We start from the raw sequence: 21,239 nt of genomic DNA on the forward strand, positions 1-21,239 counted from the left end.
TTCCCCATGCATACAGGAAACCCATTCCCCATGCATATAGGAAACCCATTCCCCATGCATACAGTAAACCCATTCACCATGCATACAGGAAACCCATTCCCCATGCATATAGGAAACTCATTCCCCATGCATACAGGAAACCCATTCCCCATGCATATAGGAACCCCATTCCCCATGCATACAGGAAACCCATTCCCCATGCATACAGTAAACCCATTCCACATGCATACTGGAAACCCATTCACCATGCATAGAGGAAACCCATTCCCCCGGCATACAGGAAACCCATTCCCTTTGCTTTAGGAAACGCATTCCTTCTGCATACTGGAAACCCATTCCCTCTTCTTTAGGAAACCCATTACCCATGCATACAGTAAACGTGTTCCCCATGAATGCAGAAAACACATTTCCGCCGCATACAGTAAACCAATTGCACCCACTTACAAGAAACGGATTTCCCATGAATACAGGAAACCCATTGCCCCGCGCATACCGGAAACCCATTCCCCATGCATACAGGTAATCCATTCCCCCCTGTATACAGGAAACCCATTGCCCATGCATACAGAAAACCCATTCCTTCCGCATACAGGAAACCCATTTCTACCACATTCAGGAAACTCAATCCCCCTCACATACAGGAAACACATTCCTCGCGCATACAGGAAACCCATTCCTCATGCTTACAGGAAACCCATTCCACCCCATACAGGAAATCCATTTCCCCGCATACAGGAAACCCATTCCACCCCATACAGTAAATCCATTCCCCTGCATACCTGAAACCCATTCACCATGCATACAGGAAACCCATTCCCCATGCATACCGAAAACCCATTCCCCATGCATACAGGAAACCCATTCCACATGCATAAAGGAAATCCTTTCCCCCTGCATACTGGAAACCCATTCACCCTGCACAGAGGAAACGCATTTTTCTCTGAATACCAGAAAACCATTCCATCGCATACAGGAAACCCGTTTCCCCCCACGCGTAGAGGAAACCTATTTCCGTGCATATAGGAAACCCTTTCCCCATGCACACAGGAAACCCATTTCCCCCGCATACAGGAAACCCATTCCCCATGCATACAGGAAAACCCATTCCCCATGCATACAGGAAACCCATTGACTCCGCATACAGGAAACCCTTTCCCTCCGCTTTAGGAAACCCATTCCTCATGCATACAGTAAACACGTTCCCCATGAATGCAGGAAACACATTTCCGCCGCATACAGTAAACCAATTGCACCCGCTTACAAGAAATGGATTCCCCCTGCATACAGGAAACCCATTCCCCCCCACATACAGGAAACCCATTCCCCAAGCATACAGGTAATCCATTTCCCCCCGCATACAGGAAACCTATTCCCCATGCATACAGGTAATCCATTTCCCCCCGCATACAGGAACCCTATTCCCCATGCATACAGGTAATCCATTTCCCCATGCATACAGGAAACCCATTCCCCATCCACACAGGAAACCCATTCCCCCTGCATACAGGAAACCCATTCCCCCCCGCATACAGGAAATCCATTCTCCATGCATACAGGAAACCCATTCCACATGCATATAGGAAATCCTTTCCCCCTGCATACTGGAAACCAATTCACCATGCTCAGAGGAAACGCATTTTTCCCTGAGTACCGGAAAACCATTCCACCACATGCAGGAAACCCATTCCTCATGCATACAGGAAACCCATTCCACTCCTTACAGGAAACCCATTTCCTCTGCATACCGGAAACCCATTCTCCATGCATACAGGTAAAACATTCCCCCAACATACAGGAACCCATGCTAGTGCGTACAGGAAACCCATTCCCTCTGCTTTAGGAAACCCATTCCTCATGTATACAGTTAACCCGTTCCCCATGAATGCAGGAAACCCATTGCCCTGCGCATACCGGAAACCCATTCACCGTGCATACAGGAAACCTATTCCTTCTGCATACAGGAAACCCATTCCCCTGCATACAGGAAACCCAATCCCCATGCATACGGGAAACCACTTCCCCACTCCTCCCTCATACAGGACACACATTCCCATGCATCCAGGAAACCCATTCCTTCCACATACAGGAAACCCATTCCAGATTCATACTGGAAACCCATTCCCCTGCATACAGGAAACCCAATCCCCATGCATATGGGAAACCACTTCCCCACTCCTCCCTCATACAGGAAACACATTCCCATGCACCTAGGAAACCCATTCCTTCCACATACAGGAAACCCATTCCAGATTCATACAGGAAACCCATTCCCGATGCATACAGGAAACCCATTCCCGATGCATACAGGAAACCCATTCACCATGCATACAGGAAACCCATTCCCCATGTATACAGGAAACCCATTCCTTCCAAATACAGGAAAGCCATTCTCCTGCATACACCAAATCCATTCCCCACGCATACATGGATCATTTTTTCATGCATATAGGAAACAAATTCCCCCGCATTCTAGAATCCCATTCACCCGTAAACAGGAAACCCATTCCCCCCCACATACTGGAATCCCATTCACCCGTAAACAGGAAACCCATTCCCCCCGCATACTGGAATCCCATTCACCCGTAAACAGGAAACCCATTCCCCCTGCATACTGGAATCCCATTCACCCGTAAACAGGAAACGAATCCCCCCGCATACTGGAATCCCATTCACCCATAAACAGGAAACCCATTCCCCCCGCATACTGGAATCCCATTCACCCGTAAACAGGAAACCCATTCCCCCCGCGTACTGGAATCCCATTCACCCGTAAACAGGAAACCCATTCCCTATGCATACAGGAAACCCATTCCACATGCATACAGGAAACCCATTCCCCATGCATATAGGAAACCCATTCCCCTTGCATACAGGAAACCCATTCACCATGCATACAGGAAACCCATTCCCCATGCATATAGGAAACCCATTCCCCATGCATACAGGAAACCCATTCACCATGCATACAGGAAACCCATTCCCCATGCATATAGGAAACCCATTCCCCATGCATACTGGAATCCCATTCACCCGTAAACAGGAAACCCATTCCCCCCGCGTACTGGAATCCCATTCACCCGTAAACAGGAAACCCATTCCCTATGCATACAGGAAACCCATTCCACATGCATACAGGAAACCCATTCCCCATGCATATAGGAAACCCATTCCCCTTGCATACAGGAAACCCATTCACCATGCATACAGGAAAACCCATTCCCCATGCATACAGGAAACCCATTGACTCCGCATACAGGAAACCCTTTCCCTCCGCTTTAGGAAACCCATTCCTCATGCATACAGTAAACACGTTCCCCATGAATGCAGGAAACACATTTCCGCCGCATACAGGAAACCCATTTCCTTCGCTTTAGGAAACGCATTCCTTCTGCATACTGGAAGCTCGTTCCCCATGAATGCAGGAAACACATTTCCGCCGCATACAGTAAACCAATTGCACCCGCTTACAAGAAATGGATTCCCCCTGCATACAGGAAACCCATTCCCCCCCACATACAGGAAACCCATTCCCCAAGCATACAGGTAATCCGTTTCCCCCCGCATACAGGAAACCTATTCCCCATGCATACAGGTAATCCATTTCCCCCCGCATACAGGAACCCTATTCCCCATGCATACAGGTAATCCATTTCCCCATGCATACAGGAAACCCATTCCCCATCCACACAGGAAACCCATTCCCCCTGCATACAGGAAACCCATTCCCCCCCGCATACAGGAAATCCATTCTCCATGCATACAGGAAACCCATTCCACATGCATATAGGAAATCCTTTCCCCCTGCATACTGGAAACCAATTCACCATGCTCAGAGGAAACGCATTTTTCCCTGAGTACCGGAAAACCATTCCACCACATGCAGGAAACCCATTCCTCATGCATACAGGAAACCCATTCCACTCCTTACAGGAAACCCATTTCCTCTGCATACCGGAAACCCATTCTCCATGCATACAGGTAAAACATTCCCCCAACATACAGGAACCCATGCTAGTGCGTACAGGAAACCCATTCCCTCTGCTTTAGGAAACCCATTCCTCATGTATACAGTTAACCCGTTCCCCATGAATGCAGGAAACCCATTGCCCTGCGCATACCGGAAACCCATTCACCGTGCATACAGGAAACCTATTCCTTCTGCATACAGGAAACCCATTCCCCTGCATACAGGAAACCCAATCCCCATGCATACGGGAAACCACTTCCCCACTCCTCCCTCATACAGGAAACACATTCCCATGCATCCAGGAAACCCATTCCTTCCACATACAGGAAACCCATTCCAGATTCATACTGGAAACCCATTCCCCTGCATACAGGAAACCCAATCCCCATGCATATGGGAAACCACTTCCCCACTCCTCCCTCATACAGGAAACACATTCCCATGCACCTAGGAAACCCATTCCTTCCACATACAGGAAACCCATTCCAGATTCATACAGGAAACCCATTCCCGATGCATACAGGAAACCCATTCCCGATGCATACAGGAAACCCATTCACCATGCATACAGGAAACCCATTCCCCATGTATACAGGAAACCCATTCCTTCCAAATACAGGAAAGCCATTCTCCTGCATACACCAAATCCATTCCCCACGCATACATGGATCATTTTTTCATGCATATAGGAAACAAATTCCCCCGCATTCTAGAATCCCATTCACCCGTAAACAGGAAACCCATTCCCCCCCACATACTGGAATCCCATTCACCCGTAAACAGGAAACCCATTCCCCCCGCATACTGGAATCCCATTCACCCGTAAACAGGAAACCCATTCCCCCTGCATACTGGAATCCCATTCACCCGTAAACAGGAAACGAATCCCCCCGCATACTGGAATCCCATTCACCCATAAACAGGAAACCCATTCCCCCTGCATACTGGAATCCCATTCACCCGTAAACAGGAAACCCATTCCCCCCGCGTACTGGAATCCCATTCACCCGTAAACAGGAAACCCATTCCCTATGCATACAGGAAACCCATTCCACATGCATACAGGAAACCCATTCCCCATGCATATAGGAAACCCATTCCCCTTGCATACAGGAAACCCATTCACCATGCATACAGGAAACCCATTCCCCATGCATATAGGAAACCCATTCCCCATGCATACAGGAAACCCATTCACCATGCATACAGGAAACCCATTCCCCATGCATATAGGAAACCCATTCCCCATGCATACAGGAAACCCATTCCCCATGCATACAGGAAACCCATTCCATCCGCATAAAGGAAACCCATTTCTACCACATTCAGGAAACCATTTCCCCATGAATACAGGAAACCCATTTCCACCGCATAGAGGAAACCCATTGCCCGTGCTTACAGGAAAACTGTACCCAGGCCTACAGGGAACCCAATTCCCCCACATACAAGAAACCCATTCCCGATGCATACAGAAAATCTATTCCTTCCGCATACAGGAAACCCATTCACGCTCGCATACAGGAAACCCATTCCACTTGAGTAAAGGAAGCCCTTCCCCCGCATACAGGAAACCCATTCCACATGCATATAGGAAATCCTTTCCCCCTGCATACTGGAAACCCATTCACCATGCACAGAGGAAACGCATTTTTCCCTGAATACCGGAAAACCATTCCCCATGCATACAGGTAATCCATTTCCCCCCCGCATACAGTAAACCTATTCCTTCTGCATACCAGAAACCCTTTCCCTATGCATACAGGTAATCCATTTCCCCCCGCATACAGGAAACCCATTCCACATGCATAAAGGAAATCCTTTCCCCCTGCATACAGGAAACCCATTCCACATGCATATAGGAAACTCATTCCCCATGCATTCAGGAAACCCATTTCCCATGCATAAAGGAAACTCATTCCCCATGCATACAGGAAACCCATTCCCCATGGATATAGGAAACTCATTCCCCATGCATACAGGAAACTCATTCCCCATGCATATAGGAAACTCATTCCCCATGCATACAGGAAACCCATTCCCCATGCATATAAGAAACTCATTCCCCATGCATACAGGAAACCCATTCCCCATGCATACAGGAAACCCATTCCCCATGCATATAGGAAACCCATTCCCCATGCATACAGGAAACCCATTCCCCATGCATACAGTAAACCCATTCCACATGCATACTGGAAACCCATTCGCCATGCATATAGGAAACCCATTCCCCATGCATACAGGAAACCCTTTCCACATGCATACAGGAAACCCATTCCCTCCGCTTTAGGATACCCATTACCCATGCATACAGTAAACCCGTTCCCCATAAATGCAGGAAACACATGCGTAGGGGAGACCCATTCCCACTCGCAAGAAGGAAACCCATTTCCCTTGAGTAAAGGAAGCCCTTCACCCACATACAGGAAACCCATTCCACATGCATACTGGAAACCCATTCACCATGCATAGAGGAAACCCATTCCCCCGGCATACAGGAAACCCATTCCCTTTGCTTTAGGAAACGCATTCCTTCTGCATACTGGAAACCCATTCCCTCTTCTTTAGGAAACCCATTACCCATACATACAGTAAACGTGTTCCCCATGAATGCAGAAAACACATTTCCGCCGCATACAGTAAACCAATTGCACCCACTTACAAGTAATGGATTTCCCATGAATACAGGAAACCCATTGCCCCGCGCATACTGGAAACCCATTCACTGTGCATACAGGTAATCCATTCCCCACTGTATACAGGAAACCCATTGCCCCGCGCATACCGGAAACCTATTCCCCATGCATACAGGAAACCCATTCCCCATGCATACAGGTAATCCATTCCCCCCTGTATACAGGAAACCCATTGCCCATGCATACAGAAAACCCATTCCTTCCGCATACAGGAAACCCATTTCTACCACATTCAGGAAACTCAATCCCCCTCACATACAGGAAACACATTCCTCATGCTTACAGGAAACCCATTCCACCCCATACAGTAAATCCATTCCCCCGCACACCGGAAACCCATTTCCCCCCGCACACCGGAAACCCATTCCCCATGCATAGAGGAAACCCATTCCCCATGCATACAGGAAACTCATTCCCCATGCATATAGGAAACCCATTCCACATGCATATAGGAAACCCATTCCACATGCATATAGGAAACCCATTCCACATGCATATAGGAAACTCATTCCCCATGCATACAGGAAACCCATTCCCCATGCATACAGGAAACCCATTCCCCATGCATACAGGAAACCCATTCCCCATGCATATAGGAAACCCATTCCCCATGCATACAGTAAACCCATTCACCATGCATACAGGAAACCCATTCCCCATGCATATAGGAAACTCATTCCCCATGCATACAGGAAACCCATTCCCCATGCATATAGGAACCCCATTCCCCATGCATACAGGAAACCCATTCCCCATGCATACAGTAAACCCATTCCACATGCATACTGGAAACCCATTCACCATGCATAGAGGAAACCCATTCCCCCGGCATACAGGAAACCCATTCCCTTTGCTTTAGGAAACGCATTCCTTCTGCATACTGGAAACCCATTCCCTCTTCTTTAGGAAACCCATTACCCATGCATACAGTAAACGTGTTCCCCATGAATGCAGAAAACACATTTCCGCCGCATACAGTAAACCAATTGCACCCACTTACAAGAAACGGATTTCCCATGAATACAGGAAACCCATTGCCCCGCGCATACCGGAAACCCATTCCCCATGCATACAGGTAATCCATTCCCCCCTGTATACAGGAAACCCATTGCCCATGCATACAGAAAACCCATTCCTTCCGCATACAGGAAACCCATTTCTACCACATTCAGGAAACTCAATCCCCCTCACATACAGGAAACACATTCCTCGCGCATACAGGAAACCCATTCCTCATGCTTACAGGAAACCCATTCCACCCCATACAGGAAATCCATTTCCCCGCATACAGGAAACCCATTCCACCCCATACAGTAAATCCATTCCCCTGCATACCTGAAACCCATTCACCATGCATACAGGAAACCCATTCCCCATGCATACCGAAAACCCATTCCCCATGCATACAGGAAACCCATTCCACATGCATAAAGGAAATCCTTTCCCCCTGCATACTGGAAACCCATTCACCCTGCACAGAGGAAACGCATTTTTCTCTGAATACCAGAAAACCATTCCATCGCATACAGGAAACCCGTTTCCCCCCACGCGTAGAGGAAACCTATTTCCGTGCATATAGGAAACCCTTTCCCCATGCACACAGGAAACCCATTTCCCCCGCATACAGGAAACCCATTCCCCATGCATACAGGAAAACCCATTCCCCATGCATACAGGAAACCCATTGACTCCGCATACAGGAAACCCTTTCCCTCCGCTTTAGGAAACCCATTCCTCATGCATACAGTAAACACGTTCCCCATGAATGCAGGAAACACATTTCCGCCGCATACAGTAAACCAATTGCACCCGCTTACAAGAAATGGATTCCCCCTGCATACAGGAAACCCATTCCCCCCCACATACAGGAAACCCATTCCCCAAGCATACAGGTAATCCATTTCCCCCCGCATACAGGAAACCTATTCCCCATGCATACAGGTAATCCATTTCCCCCCGCATACAGGAACCCTATTCCCCATGCATACAGGTAATCCATTTCCCCATGCATACAGGAAACCCATTCCCCATCCACACAGGAAACCCATTCCCCCTGCATACAGGAAACCCATTCCCCCCCGCATACAGGAAATCCATTCTCCATGCATACAGGAAACCCATTCCACATGCATATAGGAAATCCTTTCCCCCTGCATACTGGAAACCAATTCACCATGCTCAGAGGAAACGCATTTTTCCCTGAGTACCGGAAAACCATTCCACCACATGCAGGAAACCCATTCCTCATGCATACAGGAAACCCATTCCACTCCTTACAGGAAACCCATTTCCTCTGCATACCGGAAACCCATTCTCCATGCATACAGGTAAAACATTCCCCCAACATACAGGAACCCATGCTAGTGCGTACAGGAAACCCATTCCCTCTGCTTTAGGAAACCCATTCCTCATGTATACAGTTAACCCGTTCCCCATGAATGCAGGAAACCCATTGCCCTGCGCATACCGGAAACCCATTCACCGTGCATACAGGAAACCTATTCCTTCTGCATACAGGAAACCCATTCCCCTGCATACAGGAAACCCAATCCCCATGCATACGGGAAACCACTTCCCCACTCCTCCCTCATACAGGAAACACATTCCCATGCATCCAGGAAACCCATTCCTTCCACATACAGGAAACCCATTCCAGATTCATACTGGAAACCCATTCCCCTGCATACAGGAAACCCAATCCCCATGCATATGGGAAACCACTTCCCCACTCCTCCCTCATACAGGAAACACATTCCCATGCACCTAGGAAACCCATTCCTTCCACATACAGGAAACCCATTCCAGATTCATACAGGAAACCCATTCCCGATGCATACAGGAAACCCATTCCCGATGCATACAGGAAACCCATTCACCATGCATACAGGAAACCCATTCCCCATGTATACAGGAAACCCATTCCTTCCAAATACAGGAAAGCCATTCTCCTGCATACACCAAATCCATTCCCCACGCATACATGGATCATTTTTTCATGCATATAGGAAACAAATTCCCCCGCATTCTAGAATCCCATTCACCCGTAAACAGGAAACCCATTCCCCCCCACATACTGGAATCCCATTCACCCGTAAACAGGAAACCCATTCCCCCCGCATACTGGAATCCCATTCACCCGTAAACAGGAAACCCATTCCCCCTGCATACTGGAATCCCATTCACCCGTAAACAGGAAACGAATCCCCCCGCATACTGGAATCCCATTCACCCATAAACAGGAAACCCATTCCCCCCGCATACTGGAATCCCATTCACCCGTAAACAGGAAACCCATTCCCCCCGCGTACTGGAATCCCATTCACCCGTAAACAGGAAACCCATTCCCTATGCATACAGGAAACCCATTCCACATGCATACAGGAAACCCATTCCCCATGCATATAGGAAACCCATTCCCCTTGCATACAGGAAACCCATTCACCATGCATACAGGAAACCCATTCCCCATGCATATAGGAAACCCATTCCCCATGCATACAGGAAACCCATTCACCATGCATACAGGAAACCCATTCCCCATGCATATAGGAAACCCATTCCCCATGCATACTGGAATCCCATTCACCCGTAAACAGGAAACCCATTCCCCCCGCGTACTGGAATCCCATTCACCCGTAAACAGGAAACCCATTCCCTATGCATACAGGAAACCCATTCCACATGCATACAGGAAACCCATTCCCCATGCATATAGGAAACCCATTCCCCTTGCATACAGGAAACCCATTCACCATGCATACAGGAAAACCCATTCCCCATGCATACAGGAAACCCATTGACTCCGCATACAGGAAACCCTTTCCCTCCGCTTTAGGAAACCCATTCCTCATGCATACAGTAAACACGTTCCCCATGAATGCAGGAAACACATTTCCGCCGCATACAGGAAACCCATTTCCTTCGCTTTAGGAAACGCATTCCTTCTGCATACTGGAAGCTCGTTCCCCATGAATGCAGGAAACACATTTCCGCCGCATACAGTAAACCAATTGCACCCGCTTACAAGAAATGGATTCCCCCTGCATACAGGAAACCCATTCCCCCCCACATACAGGAAACCCATTCCCCAAGCATACAGGTAATCCGTTTCCCCCCGCATACAGGAAACCTATTCCCCATGCATACAGGTAATCCATTTCCCCCCGCATACAGGAACCCTATTCCCCATGCATACAGGTAATCCATTTCCCCATGCATACAGGAAACCCATTCCCCATCCACACAGGAAACCCATTCCCCCTGCATACAGGAAACCCATTCCCCCCCGCATACAGGAAATCCATTCTCCATGCATACAGGAAACCCATTCCACATGCATATAGGAAATCCTTTCCCCCTGCATACTGGAAACCAATTCACCATGCTCAGAGGAAACGCATTTTTCCCTGAGTACCGGAAAACCATTCCACCACATGCAGGAAACCCATTCCTCATGCATACAGGAAACCCATTCCACTCCTTACAGGAAACCCATTTCCTCTGCATACCGGAAACCCATTCTCCATGCATACAGGTAAAACATTCCCCCAACATACAGGAACCCATGCTAGTGCGTACAGGAAACCCATTCCCTCTGCTTTAGGAAACCCATTCCTCATGTATACAGTTAACCCGTTCCCCATGAATGCAGGAAACCCATTGCCCTGCGCATACCGGAAACCCATTCACCGTGCATACAGGAAACCTATTCCTTCTGCATACAGGAAACCCATTCCCCTGCATACAGGAAACCCAATCCCCATGCATACGGGAAACCACTTCCCCACTCCTCCCTCATACAGGAAACACATTCCCATGCATCCAGGAAACCCATTCCTTCCACATACAGGAAACCCATTCCAGATTCATACTGGAAACCCATTCCCCTGCATACAGGAAACCCAATCCCCATGCATATGGGAAACCACTTCCCCACTCCTCCCTCATACAGGAAACACATTCCCATGCACCTAGGAAACCCATTCCTTCCACATACAGGAAACCCATTCCAGATTCATACAGGAAACCCATTCCCGATGCATACAGGAAACCCATTCCCGATGCATACAGGAAACCCATTCACCATGCATACAGGAAACCCATTCCCCATGTATACAGGAAACCCATTCCTTCCAAATACAGGAAAGCCATTCTCCTGCATACACCAAATCCATTCCCCACGCATACATGGATCATTTTTTCATGCATATAGGAAACAAATTCCCCCGCATTCTAGAATCCCATTCACCCGTAAACAGGAAACCCATTCCCCCCCACATACTGGAATCCCATTCACCCGTAAACAGGAAACCCATTCCCCCCGCATACTGGAATCCCATTCACCCGTAAACAGGAAACCCATTCCCCCTGCATACTGGAATCCCATTCACCCGTAAACAGGAAACGAATCCCCCCGCATACTGGAATCCCATTCACCCATAAACAGGAAACCCATTCCCCCTGCATACTGGAATCCCATTCACCCGTAAACAGGAAACCCATTCCCCCCGCGTACTGGAATCCCATTCACCCGTAAACAGGAAACCCATTCCCTATGCATACAGGAAACCCATTCCACATGCATACAGGAAACCCATTCCCCATGCATATAGGAAACCCATTCCCCTTGCATACAGGAAACCCATTCACCATGCATACAGGAAACCCATTCCCCATGCATATAGGAAACCCATTCCCCATGCATACAGGAAACCCATTCACCATGCATACAGGAAACCCATTCCCCATGCATATAGGAAACCCATTCCCCATGCATACAGGAAACCCATTCCCCATGCATACAGGAAACCCATTCCATCCGCATAAAGGAAACCCATTTCTACCACATTCAGGAAACCATTTCCCCATGAATACAGGAAACCCATTTCCACCGCATAGAGGAAACCCATTGCCCGTGCTTACAGGAAAACTGTACCCAGGCCTACAGGGAACCCAATTCCCCCACATACAAGAAACCCATTCCCGATGCATACAGAAAATCTATTCCTTCCGCATACAGGAAACCCATTCACGCTCGCATACAGGAAACCCATTCCACTTGAGTAAAGGAAGCCCTTCCCCCGCATACAGGAAACCCATTCCACATGCATATAGGAAATCCTTTCCCCCTGCATACTGGAAACCCATTCACCATGCACAGAGGAAACGCATTTTTCCCTGAATACCGGAAAACCATTCCCCATGCATACAGGTAATCCATTTCCCCCCCGCATACAGTAAACCTATTCCTTCTGCATACCAGAAACCCTTTCCCTATGCATACAGGTAATCCATTTCCCCCCGCATACAGGAAACCTATTCCTTCTGCATACAGGAAACCCATTCCCCTGCATACAGGAAACCCAATCCCCATGCATACGGGAAACCACTTCCCCACTCCTCCCTCATACATGAAACACATTCCCATGCATCCAGGAAACCCATTCCTTCCACGTACAGGAAACCCATTCCAGATTCATACTGGAAACCCATTCCCCTGCATACAGGAAACCCAATCCCCATGCATATGGGAAACCACTTCCCCACTCCTCCCTCATACAGGAAACACATTCCCATGCACCTAGGAAACCCATTCCTTCCACATACAGGAAACCCATTCCAGATTCATACAGGAAACCCATTCCCGATGCATACAGGAAACCCATTCCCGATGCATACAGGAAACCCATTCACCATGCATACAGGAAACCCATTCCCCATGTATACAGGAAACCCATTCCTTCCAAATACAGGAAAGCCATTCTCCTGCATACACCAAATCCATTCCCCACGCATACATGGATCATTTTTTCATGCATATAGGAAACAAATTCCCCCGCATTCTAGAATCCCATTCACCCGTAAACAGGAAACCCATTCCCCCCCACATACTGGAATCCCATTCACCCGTAAACAGGAAACCCATTCCCCCCGCATACTGGAATCCCATTCACCCGTAAACAGGAAACCCATTCCCCCTGCATACTGGAATCCCATTCACCCGTAAACAGGAAACGAATCCCCCCGCATACTGGAATCCCATTCACCCATAAACAGGAAACCCATTCCCCCCGCATACTGGAATCCCATTCACCCGTAAACAGGAAACCCATTCCCCCCGCGTACTGGAATCCCATTCACCCGTAAACAGGAAACCCATTCCCTATGCATACAGGAAACCCATTCCACATGCATACAGGAAACCCATTCCCCATGCATATAGGAAACCCATTCCCCTTGCATACAGGAAACCCATTCACCATGCATACAGGAAACCCATTCCCCATGCATATAGGAAACCCATTCCCCATGCATACAGGAAACCCATTCACCATGCATACAGGAAACCCATTCCCCATGCATATAGGAAACCCATTCCCCATGCATACAGGAAACCCATTCCCCATGCATACAGGAAACCCATTCCATCCGCATAAAGGAAACCCATTTCTACCACATTCAGGAAACCATTTCCCCATGAATACAGGAAACCCATTTCCACCGCATAGAGGAAACCCATTGCCCGTGCTTACAGGAAAACTGTACCCAGGCCTACAGGGAACCCAATTCCCCCACATACAAGAAACCCATTCCCGATGCATACAGAAAATCTATTCCTTCCGCATACAGGAAACCCATTCACGCTCGCATACAGGAAACCCATTCCACTTGAGTAAAGGAAGCCCTTCCCCCGCATACAGGAAACCCATTCCACATGCATATAGGAAATCCTTTCCCCCTGCATACTGGAAACCCATTCACCATGCACAGAGGAAACGCATTTTTCCCTGAATACCGGAAAACCATTCCCCATGCATACAGGTAATCCATTTCCCCCCCGCATACAGTAAACCTATTCCTTCTGCATACCAGAAACCCTTTCCCTATGCATACAGGTAATCCATTTCCCCCCGCATACAGGAAACCTATTCCTTCTGCATACAGGAAACCCATTCCACATGCATAAAGGAAATCCTTTCCCCCTGCATACAGGAAACCTATTCACCATGCACAGAGGAAACGCATTTTTCCCTGAATACCAGAAAACCATTCCACCGCACACAGGAAACCCATTCCCCATGCATACAGGAAACCCATTGACTCCGCATACAGGAAACCCTTTCCCTCCGCTTTAGGAAACCCATTCCTCATGCATACAGTAAACACGTTCCCCATGAATGCAGGAAACACATTTCCGCCGCATACAGGAAACCCATTTCCTTCGCTTTAGGAAACGCATTCCTTCTGCATACTGGAAGCTCGTTCCCCATGAATGCAGGAAACACATTTCCGCCGCATACAGTAAACCAATTGCACCCGCTTACAAGAAATGGATTTCCCATGAATACAGGAAACCCATTGCCCCGCGCATACCAGAAACCCATTCCCCATGCATACAGGTAATCCATTCCCCCCTGTATACAGGAAACCCATTGCCCATGCATACAGGTAATCCATTCCCCCCTGTATACAGGAAACCCATTGCCCATTCATACAGAAAACCCATTCCTTCCGCATACAGGAAACCCATTTCTACCGCATTCAGGAAACACAATCCCCCCCACATACAGGAAACTCAATCCCCCTGCATACAAGAAAACCATTCCACATGCGTAGGGGAGACCCATTTCCCTCGCATAGAGGAAATCCATTCCCCCTCATACTGGAAACCCATTCCCCATGCATAGAGGAAACCTATTCCCTCTGCATACAGGAACCTTTTCGACCGCATACAGGAAGCCCATTACCTCCGCTTTAGGAAACACATTCCTCATGCATACAGGAAACCCATTCCCCATGAATACAGGAAACCCATTCCCCATGAATACAGGAAACCCATTTCCACCGCATAGAGGAAACCCATTGCCCGTGCTTGCAGGAAAACTATACCCAGGCCTACAGGGAACCCAATCCCCCCGCATACAGGAAACCCATTCCACATGCATATAGGAAATCCTTTCCCCCTGCATACTGGAAACCCATTCACCATGCACAGAGGAAACGCATTTTTCCCTGAATACCGGAAAACCATTCCCCATGCATACAGGTAATCCATTTCCCCCCCGCATACAGTAAACCTATTCCTTCTGCATACCAGAAACCCTTTCCCTATGCATACAGGTAATCCATTTCCCCCCGCATACAGGAAACCTATTCCTTCTGCATACAGGAAACCCATTCCCCTGCATACAGGAAACCCAATCCCCATGCATACGGGAAACCACTTCCCCACTCCTCCCTCATACAGGAAACACATTCCCATGCATCCAGGAAACCCATTCCTTCCACATACAGGAAACCCATTCCAGATTCATACTGGAAACCCATTCCCCTGCATACAGGAAACCCAATCCCCATGCATATGGGAAACCACTTCCCCACTCCTCCCTCATACAGGAAACACATTCCCATGCACCTAGGAAACCCATTCCTTCCACATACAGGAAACCCATTCCAGATTCATACAGGAAACCCATTCCCGATGCATACAGGAAACCCATTCCCGATGCATACAGGAAACCCATTCACCATGCATACAGGAAACCCATTCCCCATGTATACAGGAAACCCATTCCTTCCAAATACAGGAAAGCCATTCTCCTGCATACACCAAATCCATTCCCCACGCATACATGGATCATTTTTTCATGCATATAGGAAACAAATTCCCCCGCATTCTAGAATCCCATTCACCCGTAAACAGGAAACCCATTCCCCCCCACATACTGGAATCCCATTCACCCGTAAACAGGAAACCCATTCCCCCCGCATACTGGAATCCCATTCACCCGTAAACAGGAAACCCATTCCCCCTGCATACTGGAATCCCATTCACCCGTAAACAGGAAACGAATCCCCCCGCATACTGGAATCCCATTCACCCATAAACAGGAAACCCATTCCCCCCGCATACTGGAATCCCATTCACCCGTAAACAGGAAACCCATTCCCCCCGCGTACTGGAATCCCATTCACCCGTAAACAGGAAACCCATTCCCTATGCATACAGGAAACCCATTCCACATGCATACAGGAAACCCATTCCCCATGCATATAGGAAACCCATTCCCCTTGCATACAGGAAACCCATTCACCATGCATACAGGAAACCCATTCCCCATGCATATAGGAAACCCATTCCCCATGCATACAGGAAACCCATTCACCATGCATACAGGAAACCCATTCCCCATGCATATAGGAAACCCATTCCCCATGCATACTGGAATCCCATTCACCCGTAAACAGGAAACCCATTCCCCCCGCGTACTGGAATCCCATTCACCCGTAAACAGGAAACCCATTCCCTATGCATACAGGAAACCCATTCCACATGCATACAGGAAACCCATTCCCCATGCATATAGGAAACCCATTCCCCTTGCATACAGGAAACCCATTCACCATGCATACAGGAAAACCCATTCCCCATGCATACAGGAAACCCATTGACTCCGCATACAGGAAACCCTTTCCCTCCGCTTTAGGAAACCCATTCCTCATGCATACAGTAAACACGTTCCCCATGAATGCAGGAAACACATTTCCGCCGCATACAGGAAACCCATTTCCTTCGCTTTAGGAAACGCATTCCTTCTGCATACTGGAAGCTCGTTCCCCATGAATGCAGGAAACACATTTCCGCCGCATACAGTAAACCAATTGCACCCGCTTACAAGAAATGGATTCCCCCTGCATACAGGAAACCCATTCCCCCCCACATACAGGAAACCCATTCCCCAAGCATACAGGTAATCCGTTTCCCCCCGCATACAGGAAACCTATTCCCCATGCATACAGGTAATCCATTTCCCCCCGCATACAGGAACCCTATTCCCCATGCATACAGGTAATCCATTTCCCCATGCATACAGGAAACCCATTCCCCATCCACACAGGAAACCCATTCCCCCTGCATACAGGAAACCCATTCCCCCCCGCATACAGGAAATCCATTCTCCATGCATACAGGAAACCCATTCCACATGCATATAGGAAATCCTTTCCCCCTGCATACTGGAAACCAATTCACCATGCTCAGAGGAAACGCATTTTTCCCTGAGTACCGGAAAACCATTCCACCACATGCAGGAAACCCATTCCTCATGCATACAGGAAACCCATTCCACTCCTTACAGGAAACCCATTTCCTCTGCATACCGGAAACCCATTCTCCATGCATACAGGTAAAACATTCCCCCAACATACAGGAACCCATGCTAGTGCGTACAGGAAACCCATTCCCTCTGCTTTAGGAAACCCATTCCTCATGTATACAGTTAACCCGTTCCCCATGAATGCAGGAAACCCATTGCCCTGCGCATACCGGAAACCCATTCACCGTGCATACAGGAAACCTATTCCTTCTGCATACAGGAAACCCATTCCCCTGCATACAGGAAACCCAATCCCCATGCATACGGGAAACCACTTCCCCACTCCTCCCTCATACAGGAAACACATTCCCATGCATCCAGGAAACCCATTCCTTCCACATACAGGAAACCCATTCCAGATTCATACTGGAAACCCATTCCCCTGCATACAGGAAACCCAATCCCCATGCATATGGGAAACCACTTCCCCACTCCTCCCTCATACAGGAAACACATTCCCATGCACCTAGGAAACCCATTCCTTCCACATACAGGAAACCCATTCCAGATTCATACAGGAAACCCATTCCCGATGCATACAGGAAACCCATTCCCGATGCATACAGGAAACCCATTCACCATGCATACAGGAAACCCATTCCCCATGTATACAGGAAACCCATTCCTTCCAAATACAGGAAAGCCATTCTCCTGCATACACCAAATCCATTCCCCACGCATACATGGATCATTTTTTCATGCATATAGGAAACAAATTCCCCCGCATTCTAGAATCCCATTCACCCGTAAACAGGAAACCCATTCCCCCCCACATACTGGAATCCCATTCACCCGTAAACAGGAAACCCATTCCCCCCGCATACTGGAATCCCATTCACCCGTAAACAGGAAACCCATTCCCCCTGCATACTGGAATCCCATTCACCCGTAAACAGGAAACGAATCCCCCCGCATACTGGAATCCCATTCACCCATAAACAGGAAACCCATTCCCCCTGCATACTGGAATCCCATTCACCCGTAAACAGGAAACCCATTCCCCCCGCGTACTGGAATCCCATTCACCCGTAAACAGGAAACCCATTCCCTATGCATACAGGAAACCCATTCCACATGCATACAGGAAACCCATTCCCCATGCATATAGGAAACCCATTCCCCTTGCATACAGGAAACCCATTCACCATGCATACAGGAAACCCATTCCCCATGCATATAGGAAACCCATTCCCCATGCATACAGGAAACCCATTCACCATGCATACAGGAAACCCATTCCCCATGCATATAGGAAACCCATTCCCCATGCATACAGGAAACCCATTCCCCATGCATACAGGAAACCCATTCCATCCGCATAAAGGAAACCCATTTCTACCACATTCAGGAAACCATTTCCCCATGAATACAGGAAACCCATTTCCACCGCATAGAGGAAACCCATTGCCCGTGCTTACAGGAAAACTGTACCCAGGCCTACAGGGAACCCAATTCCCCCACATACAAGAAACCCATTCCCGATGCATACAGAAAATCTATTCCTTCCGCATACAGGAAACCCATTCACGCTCGCATACAGGAAACCCATTCCACTTGAGTAAAGGAAGCCCTTCCCCCGCATACAGGAAACCCATTCCACATGCATATAGGAAATCCTTTCCCCCTGCATACTGGAAACCCATTCACCATGCACAGAGGAAACGCATTTTTCCCTGAATACCGGAAAACCATTCCCCATGCATACAGGTAATCCATTTCCCCCCCGCATACAGTAAACCTATTCCTTCTGCATACCAGAAACCCTTTCCCTATGCATACAGGTAATCCATTTCCCCCCGCATACAGGAAACCTATTCCTTCTGCATACAGGAAACCCATTCCCCTGCATACAGGAAACCCAATCCCCATGCATACGGGAAACCACTTCCCCACTCCTCCCTCATACATGAAACACATTCCCATGCATCCAGGAAACCCATTCCTTCCACATACAGGAAACCCATTCCAGATTCATACTGGAAACCCATTCCCCTGCATACAGGAAACCCAATCCCCATGCATATGGGAAACCACTTCCCCACTCCTCCCTCATACAGGAAACACATTCCCATGCACCTAGGAAACCCATTCCTTCCACATACAGGAAACCCATTCCAGATTCATACAGGAAACCCATTCCCGATGCATACAGGAAACCCATTCCCGATGCATACAGGAAACCCATTCACCATGCATACAGGAAACCCATTCCCCATGTATACAGGAAACCCATTCCTTCCAAATACAGGAAAGCCATTCTCCTGCATACACCAAATCCATTCCCCACGCATACATGGATCATTTTTTCATGCATATAGGAAACAAATTCCCCCGCATTCTAGAATCCCATTCACCCGTAAACAGGAAACCCATTCCCCCCCACATACTGGAATCCCATTCACCCGTAAACAGGAAACCCATTCCCCCCGCATACTGGAATCCCATTCACCCGTAAACAGGAAACCCATTCCCCCTGCATACTGGAATCCCATTCACCCGTAAACAGGAAACGAATCCCCCCGCATACTGGAATCCCATTCACCCATAAACAGGAAACCCATTCCCCCCGCATACTGGAATCCCATTCACCCGTAAACAGGAAACCCATTCCCCCCGCGTACTGGAATCCCATTCACCCGTAAACAGGAAACCCATTCCCTATGCATACAGGAAACCCATTCCACATGCATACAGGAAACCCATTCCCCATGCATATAGGAAACCCATTCCCCTTGCATACAGGAAACCCATTCACCATGCATACAGGAAACCCATTCCCCATGCATATAGGAAACCCATTCCCCATGCATACAGGAAACCCATTCACCATGCATACAGGAAACCCATTCCCCATGCATATAGGAAACCCATTCCCCATGCATACAGGAAACCCATTCCCCATGCATACAGGAAACCCATTCCATCCGCATAAAGGAAACCCATTTCTACCACATTCAGGAAACCATTTCCCCATGAATACAGGAAACCCATTTCCACCGCATAGAGGAAACCCATTGCCCGTGCTTACAGGAAAACTGTACCCAGGCCTACAGGGAACCCAATTCCCCCACATACAAGAAACCCATTCCCGATGCATACAGAAAATCTATTCCTTCCGCATACAGGAAACCCATTCACGCTCGCATACAGGAAACCCATTCCACTTGAGTAAAGGAAGCCCTTCCCCCGCATACAGGAAACCCATTCCACATGCATATAGGAAATCCTTTCCCCCTGCATACTGGAAACCCATTCACCATGCACAGAGGAAACGCATTTTTCCCTGAATACCGGAAAACCATTCCCCATGCATACAGGTAATCCATTTCCCCCCCGCATACAGTAAACCTATTCCTTCTGCATACCAGAAACCCTTTCCCTATGCATACAGGTAATCCATTTCCCCCCGCATACAGGAAA

Source organism: Hemitrygon akajei, chromosome 19, assembly GCF_048418815.1.
Source record: "Hemitrygon akajei chromosome 19, sHemAka1.3, whole genome shotgun sequence".
NCBI lineage: Eukaryota > Metazoa > Chordata > Chondrichthyes > Myliobatiformes > Dasyatidae > Hemitrygon > Hemitrygon akajei.